Raw genomic sequence first — 17156 nt, forward strand, 5'->3', positions numbered from 1 at the left:
AAAACCTCGATTTTAATGATGCGCTGTTACTTATGGGCCAGTGCTTTGGACTTGCCCCCCAGGCTAAAAGTTGCCAGCCAGCCCCTGGCGCCCCCCCCCCCGGTGAATGTCGCAGGGAGCCGGGGGGATGGCGGAAGGCAGGGAGATAGAAGCCTCCCTGTCTGTGCTGGAATGTGTGGGGGGGAATGAGGGCTGGCAGGAACCCAGGCAGCAAAAGCTGCCCCCCGGGAGAGCTGGCAGGGGACGCGGTGGAGGGAGCACTGCGCTGGTCCCACTCCATGCTTATGTAAGGAGCGGGACCAGGCGCAGTGAATATCTAATGAGCGTCTCCCCGCCCCCCTGTGATGTAATGTGTAAAAAAAAAAATTTAAATATAGCATGCCCATTCACATAATAAAATTACTGATTTTTTTACCCCCAAAAAAAAAAAAAAACCTTTATTTTAAAAGAACACATTCTAGCTCACCTTAAAAAGATGTCGAATGCAAAATGGTGAATCATGGTGAAAATCATGGCGAAAATCATGGAGAAAGCAGTTCTCCATCCTAGCATTGAATACCCTCTCGGCAAATTCCAGGGAAAACCCCATTGAAATACACCAGCAAATTGCAGCGAGCATGAAACAGAGACCTGTCCTGAGTTCGCTTTCGGTGAACAGTGAACATTGAATTGGGTGAATCAGATTTTCAGTGAAAAAGATTCACTGCAGAAAGTAAAAACAGCCCGATTCGCCATAAAAAACAGTGAATCCTGAGCAGTGAATACTGCCCTAAATATCAGTATTTCACTACTGCCTCAATCTATATTATTGTTATGCTACATGTTTCTCTTGTAGCATTACTTTTGCTTGTATTAGGGTATGTTTTTCTTTTCGAAAACTAATAAAAAATTACTCAATTAAATCTGAGAGCTCTGTGGCCAATTATCTGCAAAAAAACAAACAAACAGGTGAATAGCAGCTAATTTAATTGGATGCCAAGTTACCTGTCACAAGTCTCTGATGAGTGCTGGTCCAATGATTAATCCCCGTCCCAACCCTCTCTACTGTAAAGGCAGAAAAAAATGGTATAGAAAAATCTTTATTTTGCTGGGCATACATTATACAATTAACAGGCCCATCCACCTGATATCAGCAGATCACCAAGATAAAGGGATTTTTGTAAGAACTTACCGTTCGAATCCCTTTCTCTGATTTTATCCTGGTGACGCAGCTTGACCTTGGGATGTAGGAGAGGTCCAAAGGAGCCAGGCACCTATGCTAAACTTTTAGAGTGGCAGGCTCCTCCCTTCTGCATCCCAGCATTCCTTAGTTCAACTTTTAGAGCACACTAGGATACAATAACTCAGTACAATGCCTGAACATATTATATGCACAAATTAATTTTCAAACACAACCATTATAACATGACAACCCATGAAATCGGCAGGACTTACTGAGCGTAAGGGAGGGATCGCTGCGTCACCAGGATAGAATCAGAGAAAGGGATTTGAACGGTAAGTTCTTAAAAAAATCCCTTTTTCTCTTTCATCTATCCTGGTGACACAGCTTGACCTTGGGACGTTCAAGAGCCGGTCCTTTTGGATGGTACGCTCAATTCTGCAGTTCTCATCACTGCTCACCTGAATGATGCGCCCTCCGACGCGAACTCATGGAACCTGTAAAATTTGGTGAAGGTGTGAACAGATGACCAAGTGGCAGCCCTGCCTACTTGTTCTGCTGTAGCTCCATGGTGCACCACCCAAGAGGCAGCCACCGACCTGGTGGTATGAGCATTAATCCTTGAAGGCACTGGTCTGCCCACCTTAGTATAGGCAAAAGCAATTACTGACTTTAACCACCTAGCAATGGTCTGTTTTGAAGCAGGCCAGCCCATCTTGTGAACATCATAGAGTACCAACAACGAGTCCGTTTTACGGAGATCTTTCAATCTGTCCACATAAATGCGCAATGCGTGCACCACATCCAAATTTTTTAGTCTGTCCATTCTCTTGGTCTCTTCCTGAGGATTGAACACCGGAAGAACAATCTCCTGGTTTAAATGAAATGAAGAAACCACCTTAGGTAAAAACTTGGGGACTGTTCTAAGCACAGCCCTATCATCATGAAAAACTAAAAATGGAGGCTTACAAGATAAAGCTCCTAACTCAGACACCCGCCTCGCTGAGGCGATGGCCAACAAAAAAGTCACTTTCCAGGTAAGGAAATTCTGGTTTCTGGTGCTACCGGTTGCTTATAAGGAGGCTTTAGCTGAATCACTCCTTGGAGAAAGGTCTGTACCTCCGGTATCAAGGCCACTCTTTTCTGAAAAAAATATTGATAAGGCCGAAATCTGAACTTTTAAAGACTGAAGGTCCAGCCCAGACGAAAAACCATCTTGTAAGAATTCTAGAAGTCTGGAAACCTTGAACCTAGAAGTGTAAACTTTTTGCCGTTCACACCATCAAACATACATTTTCCAAACCATATAATAATTTTTTTAATGAGACCGGTTTTCTAGCATTTATCATGGTAGAAATAACCGCATCCGAGAACCCCCTCTTTTTTAGGATGGAGGTCTCAAAAGCCAGGCCATCAAACTTAGCCGAGCTAGGTCCTTATGACAAAAGGGACCCTATATGAGCAGATCTGGCCGTAGAGGAAGACGCCACAACTGTGTCGACAAATTCCGAATGCTGGAATACCAGGACCTCTATGTGGAGCTATCAATAGCACCGATATCCCTTGTGATCTCATTCTCTTCACCACCCGGGCAATCATTGGGAACGGCAGGAAGACATAAGCCAACTTGAACTTCCAGGGAACCGTCATGGCATCCACTGCCCAAGCCAGAGGATCCCTGGTCCTTGCGCAGAATTTGGGCACCTGCCAATTTTGCCTGGACGCCATTGAGTCCACTTCTGTGAGGCCAAAATCTCCTGAAAGACCTGGGGATGTAATGCCCATTCCCCTTCCAGAAGTCTCTCCCCGCTCAGAAAATCCACCTCCACATTCTGGATTCCCGGGATAAAAAACGCAAAAATGGCCGGGCCATTTTTCTCTGCCCACTGGAAAATCCTGGAGACTTCCGCCATCACAAATCTGCTGCACGTGCCCCCCTGGTGATTTAAATAAGCCACAGCCGTGGTATTGTCTGACTGTATGCGAAGGGGAAGACCCCTCAGTCTTTCCTCTGCTTGTGACAGTGTCTGCCATACTGCACGCAACTCTAGTACGTTTATTGGTAAATCCGATTCTGCTCTGGACCACAGACCCTGAAGCCTCAAATCCAGAACAACTGCTCCCCAGCCCAGGAGACTGGCATCGGTGGTGACCACCAGCCACTCCCACGACTGAAGAGAGAGACCCCACTGAAGAGACTCCATGTCCGTCCACCAAAGCAACGCTGTCTTTGTTTCTTGAGTCAAAATCACTGTCTCAGACTTCATGATCTTGGGATCCCCTGACCAACATGCCAGAATGTTCCACTGTAAAGGTCGAGAATGGAACCGAGCAAACTGCAGGGTTTCCAATGTTGCCACCATCTTGCCCAGGAGTTTTAGGCACTGCCATACCGATGGTGCAGGGGACTTCAGAATCGTCTGTACCAACTGTCAAATGTCCCTTGCTTTTGCTTCTGCAAGGAATACTCGGTGTAGATGTGTATCCATTATGACCCCCAGGAACTGTAGTGTCTGAGTGGGACACAAGTGGGACTTCTGTAGATTCAGAATCCACCCGTGATCCTGTCAAAACTAAATAGCTGTTGAAAGATTCTGCTGTAAATGCTCTGCCGGCTCTGCTTTGAACAGCAGGTCATCCAAATATGGGATGACTACAATGCCCTGTAATCTTAGGGCTGCCGCCATCACTACCATAATCTTTGTGAATACCCTTGGGGCTGTAGCCAGCCCAAAGGGAAGCGCTTGAAATTGCAGGTGTAAATTCCCTATTGCAAAATGCAGTAAGGACTGATGTTCTCTGCAAATGGGAACATGTAAATATTCATCCTGAATGTCCATGGACGTTAGGAATTCCCCTTGCTCCAGGCTCAGCAGAACCGATCTTAGGGATTCCATTTTGAAATGGTCCACCCACACGTGTTGATTTAATGATTTCAGATTGGTCTGAAGGAATTGTCCGGTTTTGGTACCAAGAAAAGAATGGAGTAAATCCCCCTCTTTCTTTCCTCTTGTGGTACCGGGACCACTACTCCCTTCTCCAGAAGAGACCTTGCCGCCCCCACAAGGGCGGCAAGCCTCTCTGGGCAAGGGAGTAGGTAAAAACCTCATTGGAGGAGATCCTTTTAGGTCGATCCTGTAACCCTTAGGAAGCTACTGTATATTGAGGACCCACGGATCGTGGTTTAACAAGGTCCAAGTGTCCCTGTACTTCAAGAGGCGACCACCCCCCCACGCTGATTACAGACTGGGGAGTCTCCACCCTGTCATTGTGCAGGCTTCTCCTCTCCCTTGGACGCCTGCTTCTTTGAAAAGGCTCTAAAACTGGACTTTGTAGTTTTCCTTCATCCCGCATTAAAGCGCCCTCTACTGGAATGACCTCTGGAGGATGTGCCTCCTTTAGATGAGGGCCGAAAGGAAAAACGAAAAGCCACAAACCTGGAGGAGCTATTCTTTGCTCCTGACTTGGGAAGGAAAGTACTCTTCCCTCCTGTACAAAAAAACACACAAAAATAGTAGCGCTGAACAGTTAAAAAATTGAACAAATTTATTACATATAATGCACACATAGATTAAGAATGTTGTTAAAATATTTGCACCAGCACCTCAAACAATACTGTCTACACCAGGGTCCGTTACTAGTATGCCGCCTATTGTCCGGAAAGGAAAGTCTCCTTGTAATTAAGGTGGAAATATATTTACCGCAGAGTAGTCCAAAAGTGGATTGTTCCTTTTCAAGGTTGCATATCAGCAGTGTCCAACAGTTGGTATTAGGGAGATTAACTCCAAGGTTCCATGGAAGCGGTTTCCTTATAAAGATGTAACACTCCGGTGGTGGCTGGTCTGGATCCTGAATTGGTCGATGGGTGACAAGTATAGGGTGGCTGGTGCAGTAGTGCCTGATGCGTTTCGCTGCATCAAAGTGCAGCTTTATCAAAGGATATGACTAGAGGTTTATTGAGGGTTTATATACCTCACCTGCTAATGAGGGACTAGGTGCAACTGCGCTGAATCAGTCACAGGATCAGTTTACAAATACATAAAAATACATAAAAACGAGGAGAGACATATATATATGAACAAGGAGGCAAAGTACATATATAATCTTTAAAACAAGAACATAAATTGATGCAATCTAAAGTTTTAGTATTAGAAAGTTCTTCTGCTGTCATGGATTACGTGCATAGGTCTGTTGTCAAGGATACATAAACATTAGAAATATAAACCAATAATAATGCAGGATAGCAAGCACATGGGGCGAAGGTGGTCACATGATCAGAGCATGTGATTCACATGCACAGTCATTAGGAGGCGCGCGATAGTAGCGTGCGCTCCAAGCCTCAATTTCAATATAAAGCCAGGTAGTCACGTGAGCGTCTTTATCTGGCTCATGTGTTTCATAAAATGTGAAAATTGAGATACGTTCCACAGTACTGCTCACTGGGCGCATCACGTGATGGATCAATGAAAACAAATTTGAGATCTAGGGGTGACATCTTGTGGATCTAAAGCGGAATTGCACTCATTTCTTTATCAGACTGTGGGCACTAGGAAAGTACGGATTCTTACCCGTTAATACGCTTTCCTCTACTCCACCATGGCAGCTGCACTATGGGTTCTTCCCCTCATTAGGTAGATCTGGAAAGGAAAAAAAGACACAACACTGCCCCTATATAAGGACCGCCTCTACAGAGGCTCAGTGTCTTGATTATCAGCAAATATGCACTCTTATAACATTTAAATTAGCATCTTATATTGCATCATATATCCCAAGGGAGGGAATAATGCTGCCATGGTGGAGTAGAGGAAAGCGTATTAACGGGTAAGAATCCGTACTTTCCTCTACCTCCCCATGGCAGCTGCACTATGGGTAATACCATAGCAGTGTAAAAGAAAGAAATTTTTGGGTGGGGCCGAATAAGAGAATAATACCTTATACTGAAGTAGGTTGTAGTCACCTACATAGGTCCCTTTAAATTAACATTCTTCCCATTATTTGGGAGTCTTTTGTGTTTGTCCTTATATTACTGCGCTCAGTATCTTCCTGCCCAGTTTCGCGTCACTGGAGGACTCGATATCCAAACTGTAATGTCTAGAAAAAGTGTGGGCTGATGCCCAGCAGGCTGCTTTACATAGTTCTTCTAGGGAAGCTGCTCCCTTCCTAGCCCAGGAGGATCCTACGGCTCTGGTGGAGTGAGCTTTTAAGCTTTGTGGAACTTCCTTGTTGTTTAGCTTGTATGCTTCCCCTATACATGTCTTGATCCATCTGGCGATGGTAGCTTTTGATGCTCCTAGGCCCTTATTCTTGCCTTCTGTTACAACGAAGAGCCTTTTTGTTCTCCTCCAGCTCTCAACCCTTTGTAAGTAAATGGTTAGCGCTCTTTTCACATCTAGTTTGTGAAGCCTCCGTTCTTTCTCATTAGTTGGTTTTGCACAGAAAGACGGTAGTACTATCTCTTGGTTGATGTGGAAAGATGAGACTACCTTGGGCAGGAAGTGAGGATTTGTCCTTAGGACGACTTTGTTCTCATAAAAGTTCAGGAACGGCTCTTCTGCCCAGAGGGCCTGCAACTCCGACACCCTTCTTGTGGATGTTACTGCCACCAGAAATGCTACCTTGGTCGTTAGCCATTTCACCGGTACCTCTTCCAGGGGTTCGAAGGGGCTCTCGGTTAGCGTATTTAGCACTAAATTGAGGTCCCATGGTGTAGTTGGGCTACGGAATTCTGGCCTTATCCTTTTGGATGCTTGTATGAATCTTTGTACGTACTTATCTTCTGCGATTCTCCTGTCTAGTATGGCACCTAGCGCAGACACCTGGACTTTTAATGTACTAACTGATAACTTTTTATCTAGGCCAGACTGGAGGAAGTCGAGTACTGTTGGTATGGCTCTGTGATCCTTCCTCTGGGTTATGCAGAATTGTGAGTATGTTTTCCAGATTCTGTAATATGTGCCTGATGTTGAGCTTTTCCTGGCCCTTAGCAAGGTCTTCACCACCTTAGAAGAGAAGCCCCTGTTTACCAGGGTTCTGGTTTCAGCAACCATGCCGCTAGGTTCCAGTCTCTGGGCTGATGTTGCGCATATCTCCCCTGCCATAGCAGGTCTTCCTGGTCTGGTAGTTTCCATGGCCCTGCTACTGCCATCCTGACCAATTTTTGGAACCAGGCTCTCCTTGGCCAGGTGGGCACAATGATTATTACCGTTGCCTTTTCCTTCTGTATTTTGTTCAGTATCCTCGATATGACCGGAAAAGGTGGAAACGCATACATCAGTCCTTGCTCCCACTGACACGTCAGTGCGTCCGTGTCCCAGGATCCTTCTTCCCAGTGTCTGGATATGAACTTCTCCACCTTCCTGTTGTCTCTGGTTGCCATGAGATCTATCCTTGGATAACCCCATCTTTGAGCTAAGTCTTCGAATACTCCTTGGGATAACTCCCACTCCCCTGGGTTCATCTGCTTCCTGCTCAGGGCATCTGCTTGCCGGTTTTTTTGTCCTGCTATAAATACCGCTGAGAGGCTGCTTGTCCAGGCCTCCGCCCAGTTTAGCACCATTGCTGCTGCTGTCATCATCGATCTGCTCCTTGTACCTCCCTGCTTGTTGAGGTATGCTACTACCACCGCGTTGTCCGTCCTGATTATTATGTCTCTCTGGTACAATTGGGATTGGAAGTGCTGACACGCCTCTCTCACTGCGTTCATCTCCCTGATGTTCGAGTGAAGTGCTCCTTCCTGTCTTGACCACTCTCCTTGGGCTGCTGCCCCTTCGCATACTGCCCCCCAGCCTGACATGCTGGCATCGGTTGTTATTAGCACCTGTTCTCCTGTGATGAAGGACTTGCCTTGTCCCAGTCTTCCTCTTGACCCCCACAAGAGCAGGTCTTGCTTGGCTCTTTTTGACAGTATAATTCTCTGTGTGGTCCGCTTGCTGTCCCCGTTCCACTGAGACAGAAAGCAGTTTTGTATGCCTCTTGTGTGGAACCTTGCCCAGTTCACAGTATCCGACGCTGCCGACATTAGGCCCAGCAGCCTTAAGCAGTCTGCTGAACTGACTGTTCTTCTTACTCGGAAATAGTTTATTTCTTGTTTTAACTTTGCTATTCTCTCTTGAGTCAGTATTGCCTTCATTGTTCTTGAGTCTATGATGACCCCCAGATATTTCACTGCTGTTGTGGGCTGAAGCTGGCTTTTGTCTAGATTTATAATCCAGCCATGTTCTTGAAGGAACTCCATCACCCTGTGAGTGTGGCTTACTGCTTGATCCTCTGACCGAGCCATTACTAATAGGTCGTCCAGATACGCCCATACTGTGATGCCTTCCTCTCTTAACTTTGCTACCAACACCACCAGGATCTTGGTGAATGTCCTTGGGGATGTTGACAGGCCGAATGGCAGAGCTGTGAACTGGTAGGTTACGCCTGATATACGGAATCTTAAGAATTTCTGGTGTTCTGAGTAGATAGGTATGTGAAGGTATGCATCCCTGAGGTCTATCGTAGTCAAGAACGCGTTTTTCTTTATATCCGGGAGTATCGTCCTGAGAGACTCCATCTTGAACTTTCTTGCTACCACGTATGCATTCAGCCTTCTCAGGTCCAGAATGGTCCTGAATCCTCCCGATTGTTTCTTGACTACGAAAAACCTTGATTGCCATCCTGTCGTCTCTTGTCCTTTGGGAACCTCCACCACTACTCCTTGTGCTATCATGTTTTGTAGGCTTTGCTCCAGTGCCCGCCTTTCTTCCCTGTCTTTTGGTATGGGTGACTCTTCCAGCCATACTCCAGGGTCCTGTACAAATTCTATTTTGTATCCTAATGATACTGCTTCCATTACCCACTTGTCTTTGGTAGATTGGGCCCAAACTGAATGGAATTTTTTCAGTCTGCCCCCTACCTTCTGCTTGGCGTCATTGTGTTTGTCTGTAACCAAATCTTCCGTCTCTGCCCCTTTGGCCACGAAAGGAGCTCCTTCCGCCGGACCAGGGTCTTCTGTACCCCCTGCCCGGCCTGTATGTTCTCGCCTCCTTAAAGTCTTGGAACTGTGGCCTTTGTGATCTGTTTGGTGCCTTCTTAAACCCTCTGTCTTGAGGAAGCCACGTTGATTTTCCCCCTGTAGTTTTTGAGATGATGTCGTCTAAGTCTTTCCCGAATAGGTAATCACCTTTGAACGGGAGTGAAACCAGTTTATTTTTGGACTGGGCGTCCGCCGACCATGATTTGAGCCACAATGCTCTCCTGGTCACTGCTGTACCTGCGTTTGACCTGGCTGCCAGTCTGACCGCATCTAATGACGCATCGCAGATAAATTCAACGGCAATTTGCACGTTCTGGATAATTTTAAGGAGTTCTGACCTTTTCACTCCATCCAGTAAGTCAGACTCTAAGTCCTGGCACCAGGATCTCAATACCCTTGAGGTCACTGCTATCGCCGAGGATGATTTTATGGAGGCCCCTGACGTAATGTGCTGCTTACGCAGGCTCATCTCCATCTTCCTTTCCATTGCGTCTTTAAACGCATTGGCGTCTTCAAGTGGCAGAGTAGTTTTCCTTGCCAGTCTGGCAATGGCTGAATCTACTTTGGGAGCCGTCTCCCACTTCTTCACTTGCTCCGTGTCAAATGGGTACATTTTGTTAACCCTAAGCGGTACGGCTATTTTCATATCCGGACTAGCCCACTCTTCCTCCACTATGTCTTGTAGTGGTTTGGATAGGGGAAAATACTTGGGTTTTTTCTTTTTATCCTTGAAGAGAAGGTCTTGTAGCTTCCCTTCCTCTTGTGGATCCTCAATACTGAGTGATTTGTTTATTAGAGTCAGTAGGTTATTAAGGAGATCTGGATTAAAATCCAGCTCCATTTTCTCCTGTGTCACCTCCCCTTCTTCCACTTCCTCCTGTGGATCAATAGCGGGGCCTTCCCCTGGGTCAGAATCCTCGGATGGTGGTTCCCTGGGCCTTTTGTGTGACCCCTTCTTCAGATCTTCCTTTGTAACAAAGGTGTCTGCTAAGGAGGTTTTTAACATGGCGACCAGGTCTGCCATCTGTTCTGGCCTCATTATGGGGGCCTTTTTACAGTTATCACACACCATGCCCTTGCATTTATCCGGCAGGGGCGCATCACACACCGAGCATTTAGACGTATGTAACTTTTTATGCTTCTGTTTACACTCCAATTTGTCCTTGCTTGATTCTGACCTGCAAGCACATAAGCCCTTACTTAGTGGCTGTCCTTTCACATGCATTTCCTATATTTTCCTCTTGGCTTACCCCGATTTCCCTTGCTGCTTTTTATCATCCTCCATAACTGTAATCACTGTAGCACAAGATAAAGTAATCAGTAAAAACGCCTGATAACAGTGCAGTATCGCGCTCCGTTAGCGAGCTAACAATGGAGCCTTACCCGGTGTCAGTCTGGTTCAGTGAGTCTCCGCAGCGTTTTCCGGCCGGCTGCGGCGCCATTTTAAGTCCTGGCGTGCTCGTCATAGAGGTGCTCCCCGCGCTCCTTGATGACGTCAGACGCCCCATAACTCTACTCCGTGCGCGCGCGCGCGTCCTCATGCACCTGCTGACGCCAGACGCCGCGTCTGACGTCACCCCCGGCGCTTCCTGCTCGTGCTCCGTGTGAGAGGAGAGATGCTGCACGGCATGGCGCGTGAGTCCTGCTGGGGTTACTGCGTCCGGACAGATATGCAGGTAAAGCTTGCGGGGATTAAGTCCTCTAACCCCCAGCCACATTAGCGGAGGGGGGTTCACCAGACAGGTGTCCCAACTACTCTGGGTAGCGGGTAGCCTTCCATTGCCTAAACCCCAACTGCACTAGGCAGCGGGGAAGGCAGCAGCACTGTGGGGTAAGCCTCCTCTACCTGGAAAGGAAAAAAAAGACACTGAGCCTCTGTAGGGGCGGTCCTTATATAGGGGCAGTGTTGTGTCTTTTTTTCCTTTCCAGATCTACCTAATGAGGGGAAGAACCCATAGTGCAGCTGCCATGGGGAGGTAGAGGAAATTACACTGTTAAATTATTTGTAATAGGCTTCGTATACATAAATAGAAAAAAACAAATCATATCAGATATATAGATATCAATTATAAGAACCTTAATCTATAAATAATCCTACATTAGGGTAATAAACCAAAGTATATACATATTTAGAGGTCTGTTCATACAATGCTCATAGAATTGCCAGCAATTATCTGGTCACTTGGCCGTTACATTGATGATTTATTTATAATTTGGGATGGGGATCACGACTCAGCACTTTTGTTTGTTGATCACCTTAATAAAAATAACTTTAATTTAACATTTACCCACACATATCACAAGACTCGAATTGATTATTTGGATCTAACCCTCGAAATACTTGATAATAAAATTGTCACGAGTACATTTTTTAAAGTCAGCACGAACCAATACCTTCATTTTCAAAGTTCCCACCACCCTACTTGGAAGAAAAATATCCCCAAAGGACAGTTTCTTCGTTTACGAAGAAACTGTTCCAATGATGCCATCTTTAATAAGCAAGCAAAAATACTAGTAGAGGCCTTTGACCATTGTCAATACCCTGCACATATTGTAGATAAAGCACTCTCAGAAGTTAGTTTGGTGAACAGAACCGACCTGTTGGGAGGAAAAACAAAGAAAAAAGACTATCAGAATAGAGAGGTTGCCTTTATTTCCAAATACAATGATTTCTGCTCGAAAATAAAAAATATTGTAAAGAAAAATCATAATATTCTAAAGGGTGATCGCTGGTTACAAGACATTTTACCGGAAGAACCAATTTTCATATTCAGAAAAAATATCTCCCTAAAAAACCTTCTTGCCCCAAGTTTCCTTAAACCAACTAAATCCCTTGAAGAGCCAATTTCAAACCCTTCCTTATGGCTGGGGAAAAAAAAACGAAAGGCTTTTTTCAATGTTGCCAAACCCGTTGCCTTACTTGTCAATACATGGATCGAAAAACGTCCCAAATACAGATTGATGGGGGAAAGCTCTACGATATTGGGAGTTTTATAAATTGCAACTCCTGCTATGTAATTTATGTCCTTGTATGCGAATGCGGCCTTAAATACGTGGGGAGAACCACACGCCCCCTAAAGCAAAGGTTCCTTGAACATCGCAGGAACATAATCAACAAAATAAGTACACACAGTGTATCTAAGCACTTTATAGAGAGACACTCTAGTGACCCTAAGAAACTCAAACTAATAGGTGTTGAATTTGTGCCTAAGACCATCAGAGGTGGAGATAGATTCAGGACATTATGTAAAAGAGAGGTGTTCTGGATGTATCAAATGAACTCAATCTTTCCTTATGGCCTCAATGAGGCAGTGGAATTAAATAGTGTAATATGAGAATGTCTATTTATGTATTTCCCTATTTTCTTAATCTCTAAATTATTATTCTTTGCCCCCCCCCCCCCTTTTTTTTACTATGTACAGTATACTATTATTTTTATATTTATTTTTACTATTATTTTTATTATTATAATTTTTTTTTAATATTATTAATATTTTTTATTCTTGGTTTTATTATTATATACTAAAAATATATATACATATTTTCACTGCCCTTATGAGACTATATATATATATATATATATATATATATATATATATATATATATATATATATATATATATATATATAAACATCCAAAATAGTCCCTCTCTTTACAATCATTCAAGTGACCAGATAATTGCTGGCAATTCTATGAGCATTGTATGAACAGACCTCTAAATATGTATATACTTTGGTTTATTACCCTAGTGTAGGATTATTTATAGATTAAGGTTCTTATAATTGATATCTATATATCTGATATGTGATTTGTTTTTTTCTATTTATGTATACGAAGCCTATTACAAATAATTTAACAGTGTAATTTCCTGGTGCCCACAGTCTGATAAAGAAATGAGTGCAATTCGGCTTTAGATCCACAAGATGTCACCCCTAGATCTCAAATTTGGGTACTTATGTAATATCTGGGCTCCCGTTTTTCTTATGAGACCGCGTGCGCTCGCCATGCTTCGGGCACGGTGGCTCGCTGCGCTCGCCACACTATATAAAATCAACTCCATGCATTGTTGGATAGTAGGGGTATGAAAAAATGGGGTGCATTTAACATGGGAGCCCAGATAATACATAAGTACCCAAATTTGTTTTCATTGATCCATCACGTGATGCGCCCAGTGAGCAGAACTGTGGAACGTATCTCAATAGTCAGATGAGCTACGGGACACATTTTATGAAACACATGAGCCAGATACAGACGCTCACGTGACTACCTGGCTTTATATTGAAATTGAGGCTTGGAGCGCACGCTACTATCGCGCGCCTCCTAATAACTGTGCATGTGAATCACATGCTCTGATCACGTGACCACCTTCGCCCCATGTGCTTGCTATCCTGCATTATTATTGGTTTATATTTCTATGTTTTTGTATCCTTGACAACAGACCTATGCACGTAATCCATGACAGCAGAAACTGACCAATAGCGCTACATGGACCTTTGAACTTTCTAATACTAAAACTTTAGATTGCATCAATTTATGTTCTTGTTTTAAAGATTATATATGTACTTTGCCTCCTTGTTCATATATATATGTCTCTCCTCGTTTTTATGTATTTTTATGTATTTGTAAACTGATCCTGTGACTGATTCAGCGCAGTTGCACCTAGTCCCTCATTAGCAGGTGAGGTATATAAACCCTCAATAAACCTCTAGTCCTATCCTTTGATAAAGCTGCACGTTGATGCAGCGAAACGCATCAGGCACTACTGCACCAGCCACCCTATACTTGTCACCCATCGACCAGTTCAGGATCCAGACCAGCCACCACCGGAGTGTTACATCTTTATAAGGAAACCGCTTCCATGGAACCTTGGAGTTAATCTCCATAATACCAACTGTTGGACACTGCTGATATGCAACCTTGAAAAGGAACAATCCACTTTTGGACTACTCTGCGGTAAATATATTTCCACCTTAATTACAAGGAGACTTTCCTTTCCGGACAATAGGCGGCATACTAGGAACGGACCCTGGTGTAGACAGTATTGTTTGAGGTGCTAGTGCAAATATTTTAACAACGTTCTTAATCTATGTGTGCATTATATGTAATAAATTTGTTTAATTTTTTAACTGTTCAGTGCTACTATTTTTGTGTGTTTTTTTGTGGTTCTCTAAAGGGACTCTCAATCCCTTTGTTAGTAGCAGCTTCACACGACAACCCACCACAGCGCCCATTTGGGTTGTTATTACAACCATCCTTGTTTCTTCTTCCCTCCTGTAGCCTGTTTTATAATGGCTTCCAACTCTGAGCCGAATAACAACTCTCCCTTAAAAGCCAGGGCCTCTAGGGATTTTTTGGACTCACTGTCAGCCTCCCAAGCTTTGAGCCATAAAACTCTTCTGGCATAAACAGACACAGCAGAAATACTAGAAAGAATTTTAACCGATTCCTCACCGGCTTCACGTGGATATTCAGCTGCTGCTTTAAGCTTTTCAGCCAAAGCAAAGGCCTCTGTGTCTGCCTGTAAACAGGAACAAAGTGCATTTGCCCACGCTATCATGGCTTTGGACACCCATGCGGATGCAATTACAGGTCTGAGGGAATAACCCACTCCTTCAAATGTAGCTTTTAGACAGCCCTCCAGTTTTTTGTCAACTGGATCTTTAATTGCCACCCCACCTTGAACAGGTAAAAGCGTGGCTTTTGATAGTCTAGCAACTGAAGTGGTACTTATGTATTATCTGGGCGCCCGATTTTTTCTTTGCTTAAGGCATGCGATGCGACGTGATGCAATGCGATGCGATTTTTCATTGTAAGACCTGATTTTTAATTGTATAGTCAACCATGGGTGATTTCATACCCCCACTATCCAACTACGCATGAAGCTGATTTTATATAGTGTGGGGAGCGCAGCGAGCCACCGAGCCCGAAGCATGGCGAGCCCCACGTGTGGACGCGGATTACTTTACATGTATTCTGCGTCCGCTCGCCACGCTTTGGGCTCAGTGGCTCGCTGCGCTCGCCACACTACATAAAATCAATTCCATGCGAAGTTGGATAGTGGGGGTATGAAATCACCCATGGGTGACTATACAATTAAAAATCGGATCTTTACAATGAAAAATCGCATTGCATGAATTGTATGCCACTATATTGCATGCGATGCGATGAAAAAATCGAGCGCCCAGATATTACATAAGTACCACTGAAGTTTCTACTAAAGGAACTTTTTTCCCACAACTTAACATGCTCCTCTGGCATGGGGTATAGACTCAAAAACCTCTTGGGCATTAAAATGTTTTTGTCAGGTGTTTTCCAAGCCGCACTTAACAAATCCTGCATCCCCTCATCTGAGGGAAAAGTGACTGTGTCTCTGCGCTGCCTTTTGAAAACACCCTGTGCAGGGGATTTATCTTCTACAGTCAAATTTAATGCTTGCTTCACAGCCAAAATTAAATCCTCTATACCAGGTACAGGAATATCAATATTATCTGCATTGTCCCAGTACTTCTCCGGTCTACATTCTCCCTCCTCCTCAGAATACACATTGAGGATAGGAAGAGAGGCTACAGACTGTCTAGAGGATTGTTCAGGACTAGAAAACTACTCCATGAAAGCATTAAACTTTTGAATGCCCTGCGCAGTGTCCTGCAAAAGGGCTGGTTCCCCCTGTGATAAAGGAATGGAACTAAAGGACTGTTGTGTGGATGATGAGGGTCTAGGTGATTTTACCAACTAATCCCTCTGTCTGTTTAAGACCTGCACTAAGACAGTAATAGACTTGCCCAAGGCAGCAGCCCACTCAGGATCAGGCTGTTCCCCCCTCTGAGCTTGTGCTTCTCTGGGTACAGCTTCACAAACAGGGTAGATATCCCCTTTAGCCAACTGTTCTGGTGTTAAATCTAGGCCACAATATTTGCAGCAAGATAACAAGGCCAGCACTCCATCGCCCATACCAACAGAATGTGTTTCTGTACTTATCTGTCTGCTGGGGACCTTCAGGTCAGCAGGGGTAGTGTGGCTCAGGAGTAGCTTGTCACTGCAGGGAAACCTTCAGCTCCACAGCCCAGTGCTTCCAAAGGAGCCAAACACAGAGTGCAGGTAGTTGGAGACATGAAGGGAGAAGGTATTTAGAGACATATTGAGGGGGGTTGGGATCATTTGGTCTACAGCTTGTTGATCAAAAAGCATTAGGTCAACACCATTAGGACGACATGGGGAAAGGTCGACATGGCTTTAGGTCAACAGGTCATTAGGTCGACACAAGCAATAGGTCAAGATGGTCTAGGTCGATAGTCAAAAGGTCGACATGGAGTTTTTCACTATTTTATTCTCACACCATGTCCTAGTGGATGGTAGGGCATGAAATACCACCTGTCTGCATATGTTGGTTCAAAAAACAGTGAAAAACCCCATGTTGACCATTTGACTGTCGACCCAGACCATGTCGACCTAATGTTTGTGTTGACCTAATGACCTGTCAACCTAAAATTATGTCGACATTGACCCATGTTGACTTATCTCCATGTTGACCTAATGGTGTCGACCCAATGCTTGTCGACCATCATGCTGTAGACCAGGGTAGTGAGATACATGGAAGGAGAGGCTAGTGAGAGACATATGGAGGAAGAAGGTAGTGGGATACATGGAGGAGAGGGTAGTGAGATACATGGAAGAAGAGGGTAATGAGAGATATATGAAGGAAGAGAGTAGTGAGATACATGGAAGGAGAGGGTAGTGAGAGATATATGGAGGAAGAGGGTAGTGGGATGCATGGAGGAGAGGGTAGTGAGAGACATATGAAGGAAGAGGGTAGTGAGATACATGGAGGAGAGGGTAATGAGAGACATATAAAGGGAGAGGGTGATGTAAAGGCCCCCATACACTAGGGCGACTTGGGACAAGTCGCCCCCGACTTCCCCCTGAGCTTCCCCGGCTGCTCCCCGGGGGAGCTGGATTAGATTGGCACTTGATGTGCCATATTT

Source organism: Crinia signifera, chromosome 5 (assembly GCF_055691185.1).
Source record: "Crinia signifera chromosome 5, ASM5569118v1, whole genome shotgun sequence".
Classification (NCBI taxonomy): Eukaryota; Metazoa; Chordata; class Amphibia; order Anura; family Myobatrachidae; genus Crinia; species Crinia signifera.